Source organism: Anolis sagrei, chromosome 3 (genome assembly GCF_037176765.1).
Source record: "Anolis sagrei isolate rAnoSag1 chromosome 3, rAnoSag1.mat, whole genome shotgun sequence".
NCBI classification, from domain to species: domain Eukaryota; kingdom Metazoa; phylum Chordata; class Lepidosauria; order Squamata; family Dactyloidae; genus Anolis; species Anolis sagrei.
The window spans coordinates 109,118,698-109,142,077 of record NC_090023.1 but is presented as its reverse complement, the minus strand read 5'-3'; the positions used below and the strand labels follow the sequence as shown (position 1 = coordinate 109,142,077).

General features: G+C 38.6%; 1 long non-coding RNA gene across 1 annotated transcript in view; it reads left to right on the top strand.

Annotated features, from left to right (window-relative positions):
• Positions 1–4,401: 4,401 nt before the first annotated feature.
• The window catches only part of LOC132769974 (uncharacterized), a 35,017-nt gene continuing 16,038 nt past the window's right edge, over positions 4,402–23,380 (top strand). The window contains exons 1-2 of the long non-coding RNA XR_009630958.2: positions 4,402–4,507; positions 4,620–4,729. This is a non-coding gene — a long non-coding RNA (uncharacterized lncRNA). The remainder of the gene's footprint in view (positions 4,508–4,619; positions 4,730–23,380) is intronic.

Here is a 23,380-nt window from a genome sequence, read left to right as displayed (position 1 = left end):
AGCTAAGAATAATCCACCTTTGATAGCAAATCCCAGAATTTCACAGAATGCAGCCATATTAAGCTGTTCCTATGCTCACTGCACACATCTTATTTCTAAGGCAAAAAAAAAATGAACGAACAATACAATATTTAAAATGAAGGACAATTTTCACCAACATAAACTTACAATATTTTAGTGAGAAGAGTGGGGCTGCTCTTGGTTGATGGGATAGCCAAGTTAATAGAATTGTTGTTTTTGTGTGCCTTTGAGTAGTTTCAGACTTAGGTCTAAGTCTAAAGTTTAGGGTTGGGGATGGATAATTTACCTTGGAGGGCCGCATCCAGCCCACAGGCCTTAGTTTCGAGAGGCCCTGGTGTAATGCGAAAGGTCCCTTGGTCAATGCCTGAGTATTTGTACCCCTTAGCCATTACTTTTAGAAAATTATAGGTTTGGCTAAAAGTGGAAGGAGTCATGGAGTTCGCTGATGTTATTAAGAGAGCATATACTGGATACATCCATCCCTCACCATAAAATCCAAGCACTTTTCTTTCTGGCTACTTTTGGATTGATATTCCGATGCAAGATAGGTTTAAAAAGGGAATATTAAAGGCAATATATAGTAAAGAGGTTTCAAAGAAATTTGTGATGACAGAATGTCAAATTACCTGCTGAAGATGAGGGGAAACTTCTTCCCTTCTTCCCTATCTCTACTTATGTATCTATGCAAGGGCATGCCATAATCCATCCCAAAAACACTTATGCCACATTTATCGCTCCTGAGTCTAATTACTCACAAACCAATCCAGTAAACATCCTTCACAGCATGGGTCACTCTTTATGCAAAATTATAGGGTTCAGAATATTTACTAATTGAGCAAGCTGATTGGCTGCATATCTGTAAGTGTCTTCTAATATATTTAATTGCAATGTTTTTGCATCTGTGTAGTCTGAGACCCTCTCAAAGTCAGCACTTATTCCCTTTTCACAATTATAAATGTCAGTGACAATAGTAGAGAGGCTTTCCCCATCTCTACTATTGTGAAAGACGTTAAAGATTAATTTTGCTTGGCAGAAGGAACAGAGAGCAAACTGGGCTTTTTGATTGCTTTTACTTCCATTATTTAAAATTATGGGATTCAGAAGATGGTAACAGTGAACATCAGTGATAGTCAAAAAGGCCTCTTGATTTAAAACCTATTTTATTCATTTAGTACATTTATTTCCTGACCTTTCACTGAGATGTTCAGCTGCGGCGGCTTACATGGTTTTCCCCACTCCCCCACTTTTATCATGTTTTCAGTCCCATGAGGTACGGTATATCAGTTGGAGAAATTGTGATTGACCCAAGGTCATCCTATAGGCTTTTTGGTCTACTGGGATTTTGAACTCATGTCTTCACAGTCTTAATCCAAAAGGCGAATCAATGGCTTTCTAGATGTTATTGGACTCTTCCTATTTGGCCCTCCCAACAAAGTCCAATGATTCAAGTTAGGTAGTATGGGAAATATTTGATTTAGCTGATAAGTACACTGGCAAAAAGTGGATGTAGTTTTGTGATCATTGTGCCATCGCGCCTGGGGCTATAACTCTTAGTGAAAGAGGCATGGACGTGACATCTTTCCCCCAGGGGATTGCTTCTTGCCCTCCTTTAGGAAAACTGGAACTCCCAAGGACCAAAAACACTGTAGATAACTCAAAATAGGTTTTCTTGTTCACAGAGAGTTATCCCTCTAAGGCAATAAGCTGGAAGTTTCAAAGGGGTAAAGGAAAATATACATTACAGTCTCTGGTTGTCTTGGGTCCAAGGAGTTTTGCAGCTGAGAAGCTTTTCCAGATCCCTCTTTCTCAATGGCTGTGAATATCAGAATAATCACAACCCCAATTCCAATGGCCTATATTTTGAAGGCACAAAGCCTTCCTCTGGTGCCAAAGAACTGGTTTGAAGGTGCTTGAGACTTCTCAACATCTTCCAGGTTGATCTGAACATGAAGCATAAGTCTCAAGGGTAAGAACCTCAGAATTGGTGCTGAGAGGTAACTTAATCAAGGGCTTCAGAGCCAAGTCTCTCTCTCATGTCCATCTGATAGAAAGTTTATGGTGGAATGGAAAAGGAAACACTGTCCTGCCTTCTAGGAAGAGGTGGGGTCAAACAATTGAGCAGGAGGAGCAATTCAACTGGTGCAAACATTAATTGACAGCTATAAAAACCAATCAATCCAACTATCCATTTACAGGGCCAAAAGGCAAAATCAGGCATGATACAACAGTTCAAATCCTGCAACTTACAGTTCTGCATATAGGTGGCGCCACTCGCACCATCACAATCATGGTGATTCATATTCAAAATTCTGGAAATATAGGGCTGTAATTCCACGTTAACTGCCATTGCTACATCCTTTGGTCAGAGGCATCACTGGTTGAGAACTCTGAGTATGCCTCCATAAACTGCAAATCTCAGGATTCCATACAGAGTGAAAGTTAAAATAGAATCATACCGCTTTAATTGTGTAGTGGCTGTGTGTATGTGATAAGTGTATGTGTCCATTCAGTAAGCTTCAGTAATCTATGTATGGGAAAATATTACTTTTTGGATTATACCTCCCCAAACATGCTCTCAGATACACACATCTCAAGTAGCATGGCCTGGTGTGTGTGTGATAATGGCATGTTTTAATCTAGGTTTTTTTTAAAAAAAAAACTTTTGTGTCTTGTAGATTTGTAATCATGTCTTTTTAAACTTTTGAAAACCACTTTGAGTTCCAATCTAGTAGTAATAGTAGTAACAACAACACCAAAACAACAATAGTATCCTGGCTGTAAGATTCTAGGAGCTGAGTCCAAAAGTGTAATGTTTCCAAGCACTGGTCATCCTGCAAAGTGCAAAAGAGAGTTATGCCATTCATCACCACTCAAGATAGGTATGCATAGAACTTTTGTATCCCCTTAACAATGTTCTACATATGGAACAGAACACAATAATTAAACAAATTGGGAACGCCAAATGCTTAGGAAAATCCTGAATGGTATTCCCATCTTAATCGCCCTGCACAAATATTCTAGTTTACTCCCTTTGTTATTAGAATCTGGATTTTTGTTTTTAAAATGCAAATAGCATATGGTGAGAAGTCTTTTTCCCTGTAAAAACAATGAAAGAAATATTTATTTTAAAGCATTGACCTAAAGTTCTAGTTTTGCCCTTCCAAAATTAACTTGTCAGGAGCATCCTCTGTGGCTGTATTAGTTCCTTCTTCTCTACACTGCAGCATTTTTTTTTATTTTGGTCAGATGCCAAAGCCTGTCAATTAACAGTAAGCCTATCCCTTATGAACAGAAGCAGGGACTGTGATCATGTTCAACTAAGATCAAGGATTAGTAAATCAGCATGGCTCCAGATTGCAGACACTATTTAAATCCCATAGGCCTTACAAGCCAACACAGCATATTATGTTCTGGCTGGATGTGGAGAACAGAATCTCCCAGTTACAGGGAGCTTGCTCTTTACCTTTCCAGGGCAGTCAATTACATGACAACTTAAAACGAGCACTGATTTTATCGCAACCATGGCCTGATCGAATGCCAGCAAGCTACCATCAACATCCAACCACTGGCCGTGTAGCTTATCAAGGACTTTCTATCAAATTAAACTTATTTCATTACACCCCCCCAATAAATTATAGAAAAGGGGATATATTGTTGTTGTTTTTTAAAAAAACAATGAAACTTAAATATTGCAGTGGGATCAAAACAAAGGTTTCAATTCCACATTGGATAAAATGTAGTCTTTCACGCCAGATTAAATTAAAGTGTCTCCCCCAAGTTATTGTAGGCAGTAAGCAGGAATCAACTCTCCAAGCCTCTATCTTTTTCTTTCGGAATATATCATCAACAAAGGGAAGTTCATTTAACACACACACGAACATATGTACACACATATGATGGGATACTACATGTGTGCTCAGCTCCCCACATGCAGTTCCATTTCCTTTTACCCTCTGATCTTCTTGATTACACTAGGTGAGAAAATTTGGGAAAAAATCCATTCATGGTTTGAAAGTGTTATTCCTATTTAATTGTGTGGTACTTATTTTGAAAGTAGTTATTATACTCCAGTAACTTCGTTTTTGTGGTTGCAACAAACTATATTGAATTGATTGAGACTTGATGAGATATTCATTGAAAAACTATAGCTAAATGTAATGCAGGATGTCTCGCAAAAACAAAGTTTTTGCAGTTTAATAAACTTTCCCCATGGTTTTTAAATGATAGAACCAATTAGGAATGACATTTATAACCCAGGAACAAAAATCATGTTACATAGTGTTATTGGAGAACTTACTGGCTCACTTTGGTCATGGACCTAAGAAATGAAGGTGCACTCTCAAACGACCAACACTCTCCATTTTTCCCCCAGGAGCTCAGACAAGCTCTGTGTCATAAACCCCAACATCTCACAGATGAAAATGACCAAGCAACATCAGCATGTGGTCAAGATGGCAAACGCTAGCAACAGGAGAGGACAGACAAGGTAGAAAAAGCTGCAGCAGTTTGCTTTTGCCTAAGCTTGTTGGAAAGAGTAAGGTTTCTTCCATTTTTCTCTCTGCTGAGCTAACATTTTGCACTTTGAACTCACTTTGCAGCAGTTGAACTAAGGACGAAAAGGAAAAATGGAAAGAGAACAGGCATTGAAAATGGAATGAGAGGGAGCATACCATCAGGACTGTCCCTGACAAGTTGGGATAATGGGAGGGTATGTATGTTCTCATGGGCTGGATGATGATGATGATGACTACTGTTATGTTTATGATGATGATGACGATGATGTTTATTTATACTCCTCTTTCTCAATCTACAAAAGAGACTCAAAACGCCTTACAGTAAAACCAAATGAAATACAATTTAAAACCTAAAATATACAAAAATTAAAACAGAATTAAATATCAATGGTATCAAAAAGTAATCCGTTAAAATCCTTAGAAATTGATTAAAAACATATTCAAAGCTAAAAGCATAGCATCCTTCATCTTAAAAAATCCTCTTCTTTAAAAGTCTGCCTGAATAAAAAGGTTTTCGCCTTTTTATTCAGGCAGGGAATGGGCAGGATTACCTTCCCATTACCTTCTCCATCAGTAATCCAGTCCATCAGTAACCAGTAATCCAGTTCCATGAGTTCATGGAACTGATCAGACATTTTTCTGCCTTCTCTCTTTTCTCCACCTCCCCACCACTCCACCATCAAGGTTAAGAAGTTAAGATCTTCCAGGGGGGCCCTACTCTCGATCCCACCTCCTTTGTAGATGCAACTGGTGGGAACGAAAGGCAGGGCCTTCTCAGTGGTGGCCCCTCAACTATGGAACTCCCTTCCCAGTGAAATTAGATCAGCTTCCTCTCTCCTGACCTTCAGGAAGAAAGTGAAGACATGGATGTGGGACCAAGCCTTTGGACAATAATCTCCAATGCAATGAGTGACTATGAGATAGTGCAATTCAAGACTGGAATGTGTCCTGGAATATGCCTTTGGATTGCATGGTTTTAATTAATTGATTTTAAGATTGTGATGTTTTAGTTATTTGGTTTTAATGTATATGTTTTGTTTTATCCTATATATGTGTATGTGGCATCAAATTATGTCTTTTTGGTAAGCTGCCCTGAGTCCCCTTTGGGGTGAGAAGGGTGGGATATAAAGGCAGTAAATAAATAAATAAATAATCAAAGTACGTAGTACTTGTCTGTAAGTAATGTGAATGCATCAGGTGGAAATCTCTCTAGAACCACTCTGCCATCATAGCATTAACAATGATGCAGTCATATAATAAATGTCTAATTAAAAGTAATATAACACACCCAAATCTTCACTCTGCTTAGTGTTAGGTCTGCCAGCCACATGTAACACTTTCCTGTAAAGATAACTCTGGAACAATGTGCTGATGACCAGGGCTTGACTTATTAGTCATAAATAACCTACACATGTTAATATATTAAAATGAGAGAGGGAGGGAGACGGGGGGAAAGAAGGAAAGTAGCAGTACCTTTAAAACTAACAGTTTTTTATTTTTTAGTATGAGTTTTCATGTATATACGATACCCACTTCTTTGAAAGCAGAGACTCACACATCAACATGTTTGAAAACTATTTTAATACATATGTACTGAAGCTAAACTTTATGCTTGTGAGAGTTTGTAGCTAGCTCATTTTTCCTATCTGGTGGGTTCTTAATCATCCTGTTGCTCTCTTGAAATAACCAGCATTATATGACTCTGTAATTCTATATATACAGATAGCAAATAATCCACATCTTCAATCTGGCATTGGAATTGGGGGAAATAGGCTGGGTATGAATCCACTTATTTTATATCCTGTCTTCCTCAAAGGGGGAAAATAACTTATGCTGTCTTTTTGTGTTACTTCTTCAAGTGCTGGTCTCTTTTCATGTCTGATCAAGTGACAAGGGAGGGAGCCAAGACATTTGTTGCCAGGTAGAATACAAGTTAAAGATGGTCCAGGGGGATTTCACTCTGCTGCCTGAATGCCAGACCAAAAATAAATGATATTATCAGGAAGCGGCCACAGAAGGGAAAGCTCTTTGCTGAGATAGAAACAGCCTTTATTAACCTTTCTTTAAAACAACCTGAGACTAAAGTCAAAGAACAATGAGTGAGGTTGACTTGCATTGCTGTTATGCCCCCCACCTGTCAAATTCAATTAGGGTGCATACATCTTTTGGCTGTGGTGTGTCCTGTCATAGTTAGAAAGGCAGTGCTGACAAAGAAATCCTTCTTTATAAATAAAGGACATCAGTTACACATAAACTATCGATTTAATGCAGTTTGACACCATTTTTACTGCCACAATTCAATGCGATGGAATCCTGGTATTTGTGGTTCAGTGAGGCACAAACACTATTTGGAAGAGAAGACTAAGGAACCTATAAAATTACAACTCCCAGCATTCTGTAGCCTTGACCCATAACCTTTATAGTAATGTCAAATTGCTATAGTAGATGTACCCATAGTCCAATCAAAGTGCAGCACATGTCAATACAATTGATTTCATATGCAATTAAGCAACAAACAAACAAAAACACGTGCTCAATTAAAAAAAACATCAAGGGTACTTCCACACTACCCTTTGTCCCAGGATCTGATCCCAGATTATCTGCTTTAAACTGGAACATTTGACTCCCTACTGCCAGGTAGCCTGGAATAAACAGATAATCTGTGGCTTGTATATTGTGACTTTGAGGCCGCCCAGACTGCTTGGTGGGTCTGATACACTGTTCAGATGGAGCACTGAGGTTATCATCCTCTCCTCCCACTCTCCCTCCCCCTTTTCTGGTCTCATGGGTACTTCTGCCATTGTCAGAACCATGCAATCAGAAAAAAAGAGGGGTATTGCCCCCTCTTCCTCATGCTAGTCATGAGGATACACTGCTCTGATGTCAGCAGAAGTATCTGCCATAGTTTCATGCAGCTCCATGGCTAGCTAGAAGCAAGAGAAGCACAGAAGAGGTACATTTTATGTTACTCCAGAGGAGCAGCTACACCTCCAGCCATATGAACAGTGGCCCCAGATGTACACACATGCCAGATGTGGGGTTGCTACAAGGTATGTGCACTACAGTGCCCAGTATGGATGTGCCCTTAATTAGAAAGAAATAGTCTTTGGAGCGAAGGAAGATAGATGCTTTTGAGCTGTGATGCTGGAGGAAAGTGCTGAGAATGCCTTGGACTGCGAGAAGATCCAACCAGTCCATCCTCCAAGAAATAAAGCCCGACTGCTCATTGGAGGGAAGGATACTAGAGACAAAGTTGAAGTACTTTGGCCACATCATGAGGAGACAGCAAAGCCTGGAGAAGACAATTATGCTGGGGAAAGTGGAAGGTAAAAGGAAGAGGGGCCGACCAAGGGCAAGATGGATGGATGGCATCCTTGAAGTGACTGGACTGACCTTGAAGGAGCTGGGGGTGGTGACGGCCGACAGGGAGCTCTGGCGTGGGCTGGTCCATGAGGTCACGAAGAGTCGGAGACGACTGAATGAATGAACAACAACAAAGTCTTTGATTATTTAGGAAGAACATTTCACCATTTACTATTGTTCTTAAAGAGCTCTGTCCTACACTTTGTAATGTAATTTGCAGAACTAATTAATGGCCAGTTGGGATGCAAAAGCAAAAAAAAAATAAATCTGTAAAATAATTATAGTTTTCATGGTGAAGTTTCAGTGACTCCCAAAACATTTCTGTAATTAGGTAAATATGGTCTGAATTTTTAAAAGAATGGTTTCGTAGGCACAGTTTCAATAAATACGAATAAGCATTCTTTTCATTTCTGATTCTGATATTTATGTATGACCATTGTATGTGTGTGTAACTGTAACTGTGCAGTTTAGAATACAGAATAATGTAATTACTCATTCCTGAATAGAACGATAATTACTGTCACTGAAACCCACACAACATACAGATCTTTTTGTTCATTTGAAAAATGATAAATATAGCATTTTGCATCTTGAAGCATCCTTCTCCTTCTGAATTCCTTCCTTCTTCTGCTCCTCTTGAGTTATGTATCATTTGGGATGAATTATGAAGGGTATCACAAATCAGTAAAAAGAAACTAGACAAGATTATTTTTGGATTTGCAAAAACAAAAAGTCTGCATATCTCTTGAGGTTTAATACTGAGAGTTGCTGTTATTTTAAACTACAAATTATAACCAGCCAATTTGTTTTTAAGAATGCCTTGCTGTGCATTGTGTCTTGAGGCTGCAATTGCCTATAGTTGGAGGGAGAGAAGATGGGAGGAAGACATAGCAGATTTTCTCTGAGGACCTCATCACATGAAACTCCTTGATGTGGGGGACAGCAGGGGGATCTGCAGGGCAGTGAGGCAAATCATGGAGTCACGGGGCAGATTGATTGCCCAGTGCCCTGCATTGCCCGCTTGCCCATCACATGCCAAAAGCGTATTTTTCCCATCATGTCTCTGCCCTGTCCCCATGATTTTCTCTCTGAACACAGGTAGTCTCCTGCATTCAGATTTCCCCCTCGTAGAACACTTTGCCAACGCAGCAAGCACAGAGCCCCACAGGAAGGAGCTGTGTGTCATGTGATAAGATCCAGCTAGCTCTGTGCTTCTGCATCAGCGAAGTGTTCTACGATGGGTAATTTTCCAAATGTGATGAAGTCCTGAGTAGAGAAGGATGAAGCAGGAATTGGTTGGGTAAACTGAAAATGCCTGAAAGTACACTTTGATAGGTTTATTATTCAAATGCCATATATTGATTTTCCTTTAATTCTGCAAAAGTACTATTATGTCTTGATATAATTAATTATCAGACTTTTTATTTAAATCAAGAACATCAGTCTTCTATCAAAGTTAACGGCGGAAAGTTTTCACAATCTTTTCTACAAGATAAAAGGTGAATTAAAACCTACAAAAGTAATACCAATTTCAGAATATTTTCTATCAAATGGTAAAACTTACTTACTTAGGCAATCTCTCATTGTCTGATAGTCTTCCAACATCAGTATACTGGTGGTGGGTCTGTAGGTGACTGTGGAGCCCTATTCTTGATCTGCATCTTCTCCTGCAGTGAGGGCATTGGTTTCCAAGTGGAAGGCAGTCCTGGTTGGGGTTGGCTTAACATGCCTTCCTCCTGGCACGTTTCTCTCTATCACCCTCCAGTCATGCCTCTTCAAATTCTACAGCACTGCTGGTCACAGCTGACCTCCAGTTGGAGCGCTCAAGGCCCAGGGCTTCCCAGTTCTCAGTGTCTATGCCAGAGTTTTTAAGGTTGGCTTTGAGCCCATCTTTAAATCTCTTTTCCTGCCCACCAACATTCCGTTTTCCATTCTTGAGTTTGGAGTAGAGCGACTGCTTTGGGAGACGGTGGTCAGGCATCTGGACAACATGGCCGGTCCAGTGGAGTTGATGGTGGAGGACCATTGCTTCGATGCTGGTGGTCTTTGCTTCTTCCAGCATTCTGACATTTGTCCGCTTGTTTTCCCAAGAGATTTGCAGGATTTTTCAGAGGCATCGCTGACGGAACCAAGGGCTGTAGTACATATTTCAGAGGAAGAGATGGGCAAAACAATCTCTGAGGATGCCTTGCCTAATGAAATCCTATGAAATCCACTTGACACACAAACACATATCAACAGAACTGTGCTCTGTAAAATAACATCATTTATGGTTTTGTTAGAATTTGCCAGAAATTCTTGTTGTTTCAGTAATCTTTGTAATAAAATTCAGATTCCAAAATGTTAAGTGATTCTCCATCACCATACATGACATTCCACTAGTAAGCACCCTCTTCCACTGCTGAAGTCTGTGATATATATATATACTTGTATATAAGTCAAGGGCAGGTTTGAGAGCTAAAATAGTGGATTTTAGTATAATCTGTGGATAAATTGAGGATACAATTTAAGGGCATGTAAAAAAAAACCCCATTTTTCTTCTCCTTTTAAAAATGCATAGAGGGAACATACTTAAGAAGAAATAAAGGAGAGGACGTGTTTATTTGAGGGCTATAATTGAGGGATGCAAATTGGTGATCTTAAAATGCCTTCAAACACAGATAAGAAAAGGACTAGCAATGAGTAAAAAAAAATGAGAATGTTGCCTGAAAAAGAAGCAGGAGAGAGGAGAAGAGTAAGGAAGACAACTTGTCTCTGTTAGGGACCTAGCACTTGAGGCAGAAGCACTCCTGTTTCATTACCTCTCTAGACACTTCCAGACAGTAAAAACGCATGATGATGCAGGTTTTTTTGTCCCCACATCTCTTCCCAAAACCTGAGCTTTTTGGGGAGGGGTGGGTGTCTAATGCCCTCCCAGTAATTGGGTGGGGGGGGGAGTGATTTTGCTCTGGGTTGTTGTATTTTATTAAGTTTTTATTTTAATGTATGTTGTTTTATAGTTTTTTAAAAAAATATTTTACGTCTTCTGTCCCATGGGTAAGCCGCCCCGAGTCCCTTTGGGGAGATGGTGTCGGGATATAAAATAAAATAATTATTATAAGAGCTCAGTATAACTTCACTAAATAATTAAGCAGTTGTATCAGCCAATCTCTCCATCACCCTCTTACACACAAATACACATTTATTTATTATGTATTTACCGTATTTATATACCGCATTTCTCAGCACAAAGGCAACTCAAGGTGATTACAGTCAGCACAATTTTATGCCTCCAATAACATAAAATACAATTAAAACATTAGCATATAAAATATAAAACCATACAAACCCAATAAAAACATACATCCTCAGCGTCTCCTTACTAAAATCATTTTCCAGTCGCATCATCCAATTGTTCCGTAGGTCTATCTTTGCCTGTTACACTGTATTTGCAAATGCTTGCTCAAAAAGCCAAGTTTTAACTTTTTTGCGAAATGTCAAGAAGGAGGGGGATGATCTAATATCCCTAGGAAGGGCATTCCACAGTTGAGAGGCCACCACTGAGAAGTCCTTGTCTCTTCTCCCTGCCAAACGCATCTGTGAGGAAGGCAGGATTGAGAGCAGGGCCTCCCCAGACAATCTTAGAGTCTTTAATGTCTTTACTCAGTTTTCAGGAAATCATTGTATTCCACAGGAAAGATGCTATCTATCAGAGCCTGGAGGAATACCTGAATGTATATCCTTCTGGGAATCAAAATAATCCAGAAATTGTAATATTGTAACTATTTGTTTAAGATATAAAAATGAGTCACTTTGTGAAAATAAACACTTTTTTGACATGAATGTGTATTTCCTACAAGCACTTTAGAAGAGAGTATATTAAATACAGCATTTTTCTTTTATATATTTTATATGATTGATGGTCTATAACCTTTTAACACTGCTTCAGAATAAATGCCTTTCACAAGAAGTTCATCTTACTAGTACAAATTGAAGCACATTGTCTGCAAGTTTTCATTTTGAAATTATTGTGCTGCTTTGCTTCTCATCATGCTTCAAAATGTGAAGTCCAAAATATTAATGGTTCTGATTGTCAATCTTGCCTTCACAGAGATGTGTGTGTGAAGACAAAATAGACAACTCATTTTGTTGACTCAATAGAAACATATTATCACAGCAAGATTGTAATTCAGGTGTACAATACCTGCTTTTTCTAGAGTACAACAATGAAACTGCCATGTACTGTGTGTCACAGCAGGTAACTAATATCAACAAAGTACTGAAAAACTATGTGCAAATAACATAGTATAGGTCTAACCTCAAGCGACAAAAGCAAAGAAATTAAAAAGCAAGGCCTAAGTTTGTCTCCTTAACCCACTCGGCTGGGTTTATACTCGGTATCATGAATGACACTGATTTCTTATCCCAATAGCATAGTGTATATATACACAAAGGAATATTTTAATGTGGCAAACATTTGATCCCAAACAAATTTTGGAAAAATTCCCATCAATTTACATGAAATTAGTTTTCTGTGTATATAGGACTTACCACAAACATTTTTCTATGTATGCACAAATTGAAAAAGTAAGATTTTAGGTCAGAACTCTCAAAATAGCCACAACAGATGCACAGACATGGTTTATGCTATGCTTGTTTGTTTGTTTGTTTATTAACAGTACTTATAGTCTGCCCTTCTCACCCTGAAGGAAACTCATGGCAGATCACATAACACATTTAAAGCAAACATTCAATGCCAATTATACAATGATAAAACAGACAACAAATAAAGGTATATACAGCCTTCTTCTCATCATTCGGCATCTTTGGAGGCTGTGCTCGGTTCCAGCCAGAGGGGCTGCTGTCGCTCCATCTCCTTGCTGAAGAGCTTGCTTTGTTCATAAACTTTTCCCCTAATGCTGTGCCTAAATACCTCCCTGCTTAATGCGGTTCCTATTCATCTGCTCACATTGCTGTTTTCCATCTGCTAGATGGGCAAGGAGCTGGGCTGAATGTCAGGAGCTAACCCTGACCCAATTTCAAACTGTCAACCTTTCAGTTGGCAAGATTTACTGTAGCTGCAGCTGGTGATTAACCTGCTGTGCTAAAGCTGGCCCTATGTTCATCAGTATGAAATTAAAAGAGATTAACCTGATCTTTCTCATCTTTACAACGCCTGTATTGGAGTCGTGTAGGTCCACAGCTATCTTTTTGGTTTCATTTTCACCAGCATGTCCACTTCAGGCTGTTTTTCTATCATAATGTTGCAGCTTCCCCGCCATTGCCCATAGCATTTTTATTTGAAAGCTTTATCTATTTTTTTTAAATAGTGGGAAAATCATCAATGTCTCATAGGAGATAGCCTAAGAATTTGGGATTTTTAACTCTGCTTTGACAATTTTCTGTGGACACCTTTCAGGAATCTGACAGGATTTTTTATAACTGGAAAATAAAATCTATGTGTATATACTAGAGTCCCGTGCAAAGTGTTTTCTTTTATTTTTGGCATGTCTAGGGTTTTTTAAAATATTATAATACCCTGGAGTTTTCTATGGTGATACTATTGGAAGAGATACAAAAAAGCAATATGACTGGAGCTATTATTACATGTTCTTTGTCTAATAATGGCAGTAAACTAGAAATACTGTAATTTGAGTTGAATTTGGACCGGTGTGTGACAATTCTCTGGTACATTCATGTACCTCTCTGGATTTTTGCTTTCACTTTAGCTGAAAATTATAGATAAAAGTATATATTAAATAATAATTTGTTTTAATGGTTTCATTGCTTTTAATATTTTAATAACTATTTCAATAATTGTTATATGTGTTTATATAATTGACACATAATGTTTTATACAAGATGTCAGATAACTGGTAGGTTATCTTATCATTTAATTTTTGTTCAAACTTGTCATAGCTGTTTGTTTTCTTTTGATATCTGATTAGCTTGTTTTAGTATTTTATTTATGGATGTGTTTTGGCACTGAATGTTTGCCATTTTTTGTTGGAATCTGCCCTGAGTCCCCTTGGGGAGAGAGGGCGGAACATGAATAAAGTTTTGTTATTATTATTAACTATATATTTTAATATTTGTTTAATTTGATGTTAATCTCTGTGGTGGCCCCTCGGCTGTGGATCTCCCTCCCTTATGAGATTAGATCTGCCCCATCCCTTCTGATCTTCCAGAAGAAACTCAAATCCTGGCTGTGTGATCAAGCGTTCACAGAATAAACTGATTTACTGATGAAGATAAGGTTTTAGTGGACCGCAATGGACTGATTTGGATGACAATTTGAACCAGCCAACTGTTTTAATGTATATTTATAACTGTTTTTAATGTATGCTAATTGTATTTTATGTTATGTTATATTGTGTCGGCATTGAATAGTTGCCTGTTGGAAGCCGTCCTGAGTTACTTTTTGGAGGTTGAGAAGGACAGGGTATAAATGTTCTAATTAATTAATTAATGTTTATATGCATTAGGTTTTGACACATTGTTATAGTTTTTAGTGTTAGCTGCTTTGAGTCTCCTTTGGTAGAGAAAAAGCAGGGTATACATATAATAATAATAATAATAATAATAATAATAATAATAAGTAGTAGTAGTAGTAGTAGTAGTAGTAGTAGTAATGCTTGCTTGCTTGCTTTCCCATCCAAAAGACTGTTTTCTTAAACATCTCCACAGTTGAACTGGGAAGTTATATTAAATTAATCCATGTTCCAGACCAGGATCTGGTTTGCAGTGAAGTATTGAAAGTGTGGGGCTTGAGTGGCAGCTCCTTTAGTGTGTCGCAAACTTTTCCTCCCCTTGTCTTCCAGGCACTCCAAACATCTGGGCTCTCAGACCTGTCCTGGCAGAAGTGCCCCACCAAAGATGTCAGGGCTCTTTTGTTGACTTCCTATTAGTAGCCACTTAATGGATGGGAGCCAAACACAGCTTTGCCTAAGCGCTTATCAATAGACAGCAAACATTCTTCTTTCAATGGGCAAAGGGTCAAACTGTTTCACTTGCCTATAAAGCTCTGGCAGATAATTGCTGGTGATTAGCAATTTTAATTACCAGGTGTTACGGTTTGTATTTTGTAGATTTTCTTTTCTGTTACTGTAATTGGACAGGTTGCTAATAGGTACTGCTTATCATGGCCTTGATTGTATGATATATATATATGAAATAGCAATTATGCACTCTCTTACAGATAAGCAAAAGAGAATAAATGAAAGAGCTAGTGTCCACTGGGATCAAATTAGTTGTTTATAAAAACAACAATTTTTTAAAATTCACTTTAAAAATGAACATATGTCTTGTTAAAAAGAATCTATGGTACAATTTTTGAAACTGCTTTTAATCCTCTTGTAAACACTTGTATGCACTATTGTTATCCAAGAGAGGCAACGGTTTTGAAATCTTTCTGTGCTACATTGGTCATGTTGGAACTAAGCTTGTCAAACATGTTCTACCTCATTGGTTTTGCATGCAGACTTTTAGGAGGGTTTTCATAGGATCACAAAACCAACAACACAATTAGCAGTGAACTAATCTCTTTCCTGAAGCAGCCACTAAAGGGCTTCAAAATAAAACAGCACAAAAGACTCTGAACTCCCCGAACAGCGGATGCAGCTATAATACTTGAGAAAATAAAACAGGCACATTTTATTTTAAATATAATCTCAGTTTTTTTCACACTATGTAGCAAATTCAGCTTTTGTAGTTTCCATTGTATTGCTCAGGGAGCTTGTGATGCAAGATAATGCAGCTAATCTAATTTGGATGTGAATAGTAAATTTTGAAGTTATCTCTAGTGGTTTTTAAAGAGTGGCTTCTCTCGGTCAGGGAAATAAAGGGAGTCATAGGAGGTGTGATAACTATTCGGTTCTGCTTGTTCTTTTTTCTAAAAGAAATACAAATCCACAACTTATTTATACTTTTTCGTCAAAGTCATGCCCTATAAAAGTGTTTCAGGAAATGATGTCTTGTGACCAAAATGACTTTGTGTATACAGTGAAACTCTGGAGTGAACTAGAAGTGTGAGGAGCATGTGTGGTTCTTTTTGTTATGTGCATTCAGGCCAACCCCAGTTTATGACAATCTCACCATAGGATTTTCTGAATAATATTTATTTTAGAGAAGATTTGAACTGTCTTCTTCTAAGGCCATGATTTGCTCAGATTTCCACATAGTATTTCCATTACTGAATGGAGATTCAGACCTTAGTCTCCTGGAGCTACCAAAACCACTACAGCATACTGTTTCCTCACAGATCCCATTATGACTCTTATTTTCCCATACTATCCCACATTATGATGGCATTATTTCTAGGCACAATATAACATGAGCCTGTCCTAAAACATTCAGCGTTTGTGTAGTTTTAGATGTTCAATGTATTACAATAACTATTACAATAATGTTCTATTGCAATTATTTATATTCCATCTTGTGCATGTGCATGTACCTTCAAGTGACCTATCAACTTACAATAACCCCAGGAATCTTATAGGATTTTCTCAGGCAAGGAATGCTCAGAGGTAATTTTGTCAATCACTTCCTCTGAAATATAGCCTACAGCATCTGGTATTCATTGGTGGCTTTTAATCCAAGCACAAATCTGCTTGTATTTATATTAAGATATTCACATGTGCACATATACCTTCTGCTGGATGTCCCCCGTCCACTCTCCATTTTGTTCTGATTCAGAGGAAGCTTGTGAGGACACCAGGGGAAGGAATCCCAGGACCCACAGGACATGTTTTTAGAACCCACATTTCCATGCTGTCTGGAAGCACCCTGAAAGGCCCCTTCTACATTGCCATATAATCCAGATTATCAAAGCAGATAATCCACATTATCTGCTCTGATCTGGATTATATGAGCCTACACTGCCACATAATCCAGTTCAAAGCAGATAATCTGGATTTTATATGGCAATGTAGAAGGGGCCCAAGAAAGCCAATGTCTTCTTGCTAGCCTTTGCCAAGCTAGTACTTTATGACACTAGTTGCAGCACTAAACCTCAGTGAAACATCGACAGACACTCATGAGAGCAAAAAGCAATGGCATTTCTGTCATCTGATTTTCCCTCTTTAGTCTAGTGACATCATTTTATTTTATGTTGATTGGAGTTATTTTGAAGTCTATTATTCATATCATCTGCTCTGCTAAGATTGAAAGGAAGCAGCGGGCAATTCCCATCCCAGTGAAAACCTGTGGCAAACCTATTGATTTTCATAAGTGTGCTCTGCAAAAGCAAGGTTGAGGAGAGGAAAATGAAAACTACAGATTCCCCTCATCTGCGTCGTCTTTGCCTCTGCTTATGGTTGTTATTGTCTTACATGTAGAGGAGGCAGGCTGGTAAAACAAAATGTCAGATCCAGTTTCTCTTGCCCAGAATGTAATCACAATAAATAAATAAATAAATAAATAAATAAATAAATAAATAAATACAAGCACAGTTTGCTTTCAATAACTCAGTCTGAAAGTGCAAGTATAGATATTTTGTGATCAAGACAAATGCATTGCATTGAATGTTTGCCTTTTTATTTGATTGGAATCCGCCCTGAGTCTCCTTGAGGAGATAGGTTGGAATATAAATGAAGTTTTATATTATTATTATAGTTTTTTGCTATTTATTTTGTTCTAAATAGCACACAAGACTGGTGTGCATCATCTAAATTCACACTAACCAATTGATATAGCAGCATATCTAAGCAGTTCACATTAAATAAAGACGCACTATAAAACTGATAATATTTTGAAGGAGGGAAAGATTCAGAACATTCCAACAAAGCTAAAGAATAATTAACATCCAGGGAGTACCAGTAGGGACATTTTCAGAAGGTTTTTGAAGCTGAACTTTGTTTGTGCTTCTTGAACCACCCTGAGATGGGAATGATGAATGATGCTTTCCTGACCTTCCTGACAGCATTCAGTTGCTTACAGCTGATGAGGACTCCAATGAATATCACAATGTTTGACTGGGAATATATAAAGGAAAGTACTCTCCTAGAAATCTTGATCCTGGGTGTTTAGGGTTTTGTGTGCAACCACGTGACCTTGAATATATGTTCTTCATCATTAGGTAAACAGGTAAAGCTCGCATTGTGAAAGGGACTCACTTGTGCAGACTTGACATCCTTGGCCTTCTTTCTTTATGATGCCATGAAATACTTAAAGGTTCAGCCTACCATTAGGCAAAGTGAGGAAATTCCTTCAGACAGCAGATGTTGGGTCTGTCGGGGGCACATTTTAACCTCCTTCCCTCAAAAGGATGCCATCCCATCACCAATATGAAAGCAAAATTCAGCTGCTGAGTATGTGGAGGAAGCATTATTTTGTCCCTTACCTGCAATGCCATAATGACTGAGGTTGACCATGTGTACTTGACTAGTGTTTTTCACTGGAGTTTTAAAATGACATGACACTCTTTTAAATTATAGGTGGCAACTTATGGCCATCCAGACAGTAAATTCAAACTTCATAATCAATTTGGTAACTAGGGGAGGTTCCACACAGGGCTTTAACCCGAGCACAATATGGTTTCTTAAACCCGATTGGGCCTGGGTTGAAGTCCAGACAGTTCCCTCCAACATTTGCGCTTTCTGAGGAGGGGTGTGTGCAGAGGCCCTCTTGGACCTTCTGACAGGACACCCAGAGACACAAAACAAAACCCCCAAGAAAAGCCTTTTAAAAGAAAATAACTGACTGCCATTCCCCCTTCTCTGGAGCTCTCCTGACAAGCAAAAATGATGCACCAGGAGAGGAGGGTCCAGGGACTATTTTCCTCTCTCCTCCCCCCCCCCCTTCTTCTGGTGCATCATTTCTATGTGCCAGGAGAGCTCCGGAGAAGGGGGAATGGCAGCTGGGCAAGTTATCTTCTTTTTAAAGGCTTTTTGTGAGGGGGCGGGGTTGTTGGGATCCAGGAAGCCAAGAAACCTGAGACAGCTGTGTGGATGGGCACCAGAACTTGTGGGACTCGATCCCCGGGCCCAATGCACACACTGCCCACAGCTGGAAAGACCTGAATCTTCTGAAAGACCTGGGTCTTTCCAGCTGTCAAATTACTTCGGCACAAAGCAGGATTTTCCTGCTATTCCGAAGGAATTTGTTTTTATGTGGGGTGTCATTTGAACACCCCATATGAAAACTTGGGAGGGTGTGCATTATGGCAGCTGGATGAGCCCTAGGCCTTCTGGAAGTCACACATTGTCCACTTCTGACAGATGACTGCATAGGCATATATATATAGGCATAAAAAGTAAAATGGGTGGCATATGTCTTGACAACAGTTCAAGGAGCCTAGTTCACTGCCATATAATTCAGTTTAACTGAACTGCTTAAAAAAATCCAATGCAATTGTATGCTGCATCAGTAGAAGTATAGCAGAGCAGTTGAAAATAGAGCAAGCTTGTTTTCTGCTGCTCAATGGTTAGAACACAGAACAATGGAAAAGAGATTTCACCTGAACATTAGGAAGAACAAGAACATTCTGACAACAAGAGCTGCTCAAAAAGTGGGCAAAACTGCCTTGGAGTGTAGTAGAGTCTCCTTCTCTGGAGGTTTTTAAAGAGACTGGTTGGCCATATGTCAGGAGAGCTTTAATTTTGTATTCCTGTGTGGCAGGGATTGGACTGGATGACCCTTGTGGACTCTTCCAGTTATATGGTTCTAGTAATTAAATGCGATGAGGGATCAGGAATTTGGAAGTTGTCATCCAAAACAGTACTTTTTCCAAATCCTGAGACACTAACCTGTGCCAGTATGTCAAATTCTATGTATAAACCATGTTCATCACACTTATGATATGTATCTCTTCTTAGCTGTAGAGCAAGCTAATGACTTTAAAATGATGGCACAAGACTCATTAGCGATATTAGCTAATGTAACTAGGAAACTTTTCACATTATGGATTTATAGCACCTCAATTGCACTGCAGCTACATTTGCTTCATTCTTTAGAATCCTGTGGTTTATGGTTTATAGTTCAAAGAGACACTAGTACCCTCTGTTTAAGAATTATAAATGCCCCTCCCTAAACTGAAAATTTCAGGATTCTGTAGGGCAGAACCATGGACCTTAGAGAGAAAGCATAGCACTATGGTAGTGAGATGTGAAACGGAAGACCTATATTTGCATGCGTCATAGCTAGGGCTAGAACTCGGAGTAGATCAGCCTGATTCATAAGAAAAGGGATGGGAAAGATTCACTGATGAAAAAGTGTGAGATCTTCCAGAGATTTGGCTTCCCATCTCCAGACAGAACTTCTAGATATACAAAAAAGTTTGTGTGTATGTGTGCATGTGTGCGCACGCATTTAATGAAATGCATATATTGTAAAATGTGGTACCGACTGCCTTGTTTGGCTGAGGATGCTCAATAAGTTCAATAAAGTATGGGAAACTGGCACAGAAAAAATACTTGTGCAATTTGCACTTTTGTCAGAATTGCGGTTGCTCATGGAACGGGAATACTAGAATAACTAGCTTTGAGAAAAACCTGCAGAGTAGTGAGATTGTTTCACTCCCTAAATGTACCTTTTGAATAACAGCTGCTACAAGGAGAGTCACTGCTTTTGGGTCCCACCTGGGAGCTTTCTACATTCATTCACTGAGCTGCCCAGAAATTCTGGGTCTTTGTATTGATTCAGCGGGATTCTCCTGAATCAATTCCGGTGTCTATATGATTCTACATTGGGATTTTGTTGTTTGAGGGTGGCATAAACAACCCGTTGGCATTCTGAACCCATGATAGCCTTGTAGAGTCTTATAGAGAATTTACCATGTAAGCTGCAATAAATGGATATAAGACTTTGTATGTGCAGAGATGGGAAATGGACCAAATAGGTGAAAAAAAGATTCATAAGAGAGAACTGATCCTGAGAAAAAGGAATAAAAAAAATCTATCAGCTGAGGATGTGAGGCCCACAAAATACAAGCTGCTAGCAAATGTCCACATAATAGAAAGGAGAATCTCAGAACACGGGCCAGTCAATTCTCCCTGAAGGATATAAAGCTGAACCAATGCAGTTACAAGCAATTTTCTAAAATACGGCCAATACAGCAACAAATGGGTAAACAGTCTATTTTGGCCAGGTGGAAGAGGGGAGCCCAATGTCATTTACAGAGAAGGGATGAAGGAAATGTTGTGTAGATCCACAGCACTGTCAATCAATTGAGATGACTGGATAGCTCCAGGTTGTATTTTCAAAAATGCTTTTCTCTAGTTTAAATAGAGAGAGGAAAAAAGGTAATAAAATCAGATTATCTAATGCATGCATAATTACATATGAATTTTTCTACTTTATTTGAAAGATATTGGGGGGGGGGGGGTCTCTATGTCTCTCTATCTTTTCAGCTCCTGAAGTAATTACATGTTCCAGACTCCCCATGGATACCTATTACCTTATCCATGGATGCTCAAACCCTGTGGTATACATTGGCATCGTGAAATAGTGTCCATTATATACACTGGCAAAAGGAAAGCTTGCTTTTTGTTCTTTCAAAAATGTTTTCAAGTTGAGGGTGGTGGAACCCATGGATCCAGAGCGACAATTGTAATGGGTAAATCATTACAATCTCTTCATATTTATTCATGTATATAGGTTATTCTGTCTTAATTCTTTAAAAGTGGGAGTTATTAAGTGGATAGAATAATTGAGAGGATGATAGCATAAGAAATTCTAGTAAAGATGTCTTAAACCTAGTGGATTTGCTAAGGAGGAGAATCTCTTGTAGACAAGGAAGCATAATGAATCTCAATATACAGTGAAATGTGGCTTAGGACAGAACTGGCCCTATCATTAGCAAAAGTGAGATAATTGTCTCAGTCAGCAAATGCACAAATGTCAAGGCTGCAGATGTCAAACAACAGCCTATCCTGGACCCTATAACCTACTCTGCTGCCTCAGATGTTTTAGTGGGTACTCCCCAACTAGCAGTATATTGAGGAAGATTCAGTACTAGTCCTCAACTGCAACTTTGGATTCTGTTACAAAAAAGTAAGTGAAAAGAGGCAAGGAAATGTTAAAAACTCCATTACTTCCACAGTCCACCCAGAAATATTTTTTCCTATTCCATATTTGACTTACGCAGGATAGTCATCATCCACATGTGACATTTAGTTTGGTTATCCCATCCACCATCTCAGGCTAAAACACATTTTATGAGACGACTAGCTCCTCACCAACTTGATTTTTTCCTTGTTTCTCTACATTATTAAAAAAACCAAAGATTATATTGTAATCATTTTCAGCTCGGAGAAGATGAAGAAAAAATATGATAGCCATCTTTAAATATCTAAAGGGATGCCATGCAGAAGATGCAGCAAGCTGGCTTTCCACTGCTCCAAATATTAGGATGTAAACCAGTGGTTCTCAACCTGTGGGTCCCCAGATGTTTTGACCTTCAACTCAAAGAAATCCTAATAACTGGTAAACTGGCTGGGATTTCTGGGAGTTGTAGGCCAAAACACCTGGGGACCCACAGATTGATAACCACTGATGTAAACCAATGTATTCAAATTACAGGAGGTGACATTCCACATAAACATTAGGAAGCATCTTCTGACAGTAAGAACTTATCACTGATGGAACAGACTACCTTCAAAATATTAAGCTATCTGGTGTTTCTTTTGGGGTGTTTTGTTTGTTTGTTACAGTTTTTAAAGAGAGGTGGAAATCTCTTAGAAGTCTTTCTTTCATCTTCAGAATTTTTCTTGGATCCTCAAAATAAACGGACATGCCTCACCTTTTTCATGATTGGAAACTATATTCAATCTTTCCCAACCCAGAAGGGCCCAAGAACCACTTTGGTATCAGCTAGTTTGGAAGTGGTCTTGGTACCAGCTACAGTATTTCTAATATTGATTTCTAGGTATATATGGATCATCGGAGCATAATTGTACATATTATTTTTAAGACTTCTGCCAGTATTATATTTGCTTAAGCCAAATTGAATCAATGGGATGTTTGTAAAGGTAGCTGTTTACTGAACTGTGGCATTGGTGTATAATGATTTTCCCCCCACACTCCCTTCCTCGCTCAACCTGTCTTGGTGTTATGTAATCCCGCAGCTCATGTACTTGTTTATATACTTAATTATTTATCTGCATGCCTTTCTTGTTCTCTTGCATACAGAAATTAACCTCTCTGGTGATCCAGTGTCATAGAGAGATAGTGTAAAGTGAACCATATTGTTATAAGGCTACACATTCCTTTGCATTAATTATTTATACCCTCTTGCACATTTGCATATGACTTAAAACTCAGCGAATGTTTTAAATAATTAGGCTTTACATTGGGATAGAATTACCCATTCTTTTGCGTAGATTCTCCGTGGATACAAATGTAAGTCTGAATCGGTCTGTGCATACAAGCACTCACACACCACATGGACATACTGTGCATTTAATATCTTTACATTGTTAGAGTATGTAAGATAATAAACAGATCTATTCAAACCTTAGAGATGCCTCAATTGAAAGGCCTGAAAAAAGGCTCAGTGACCTTGCTTA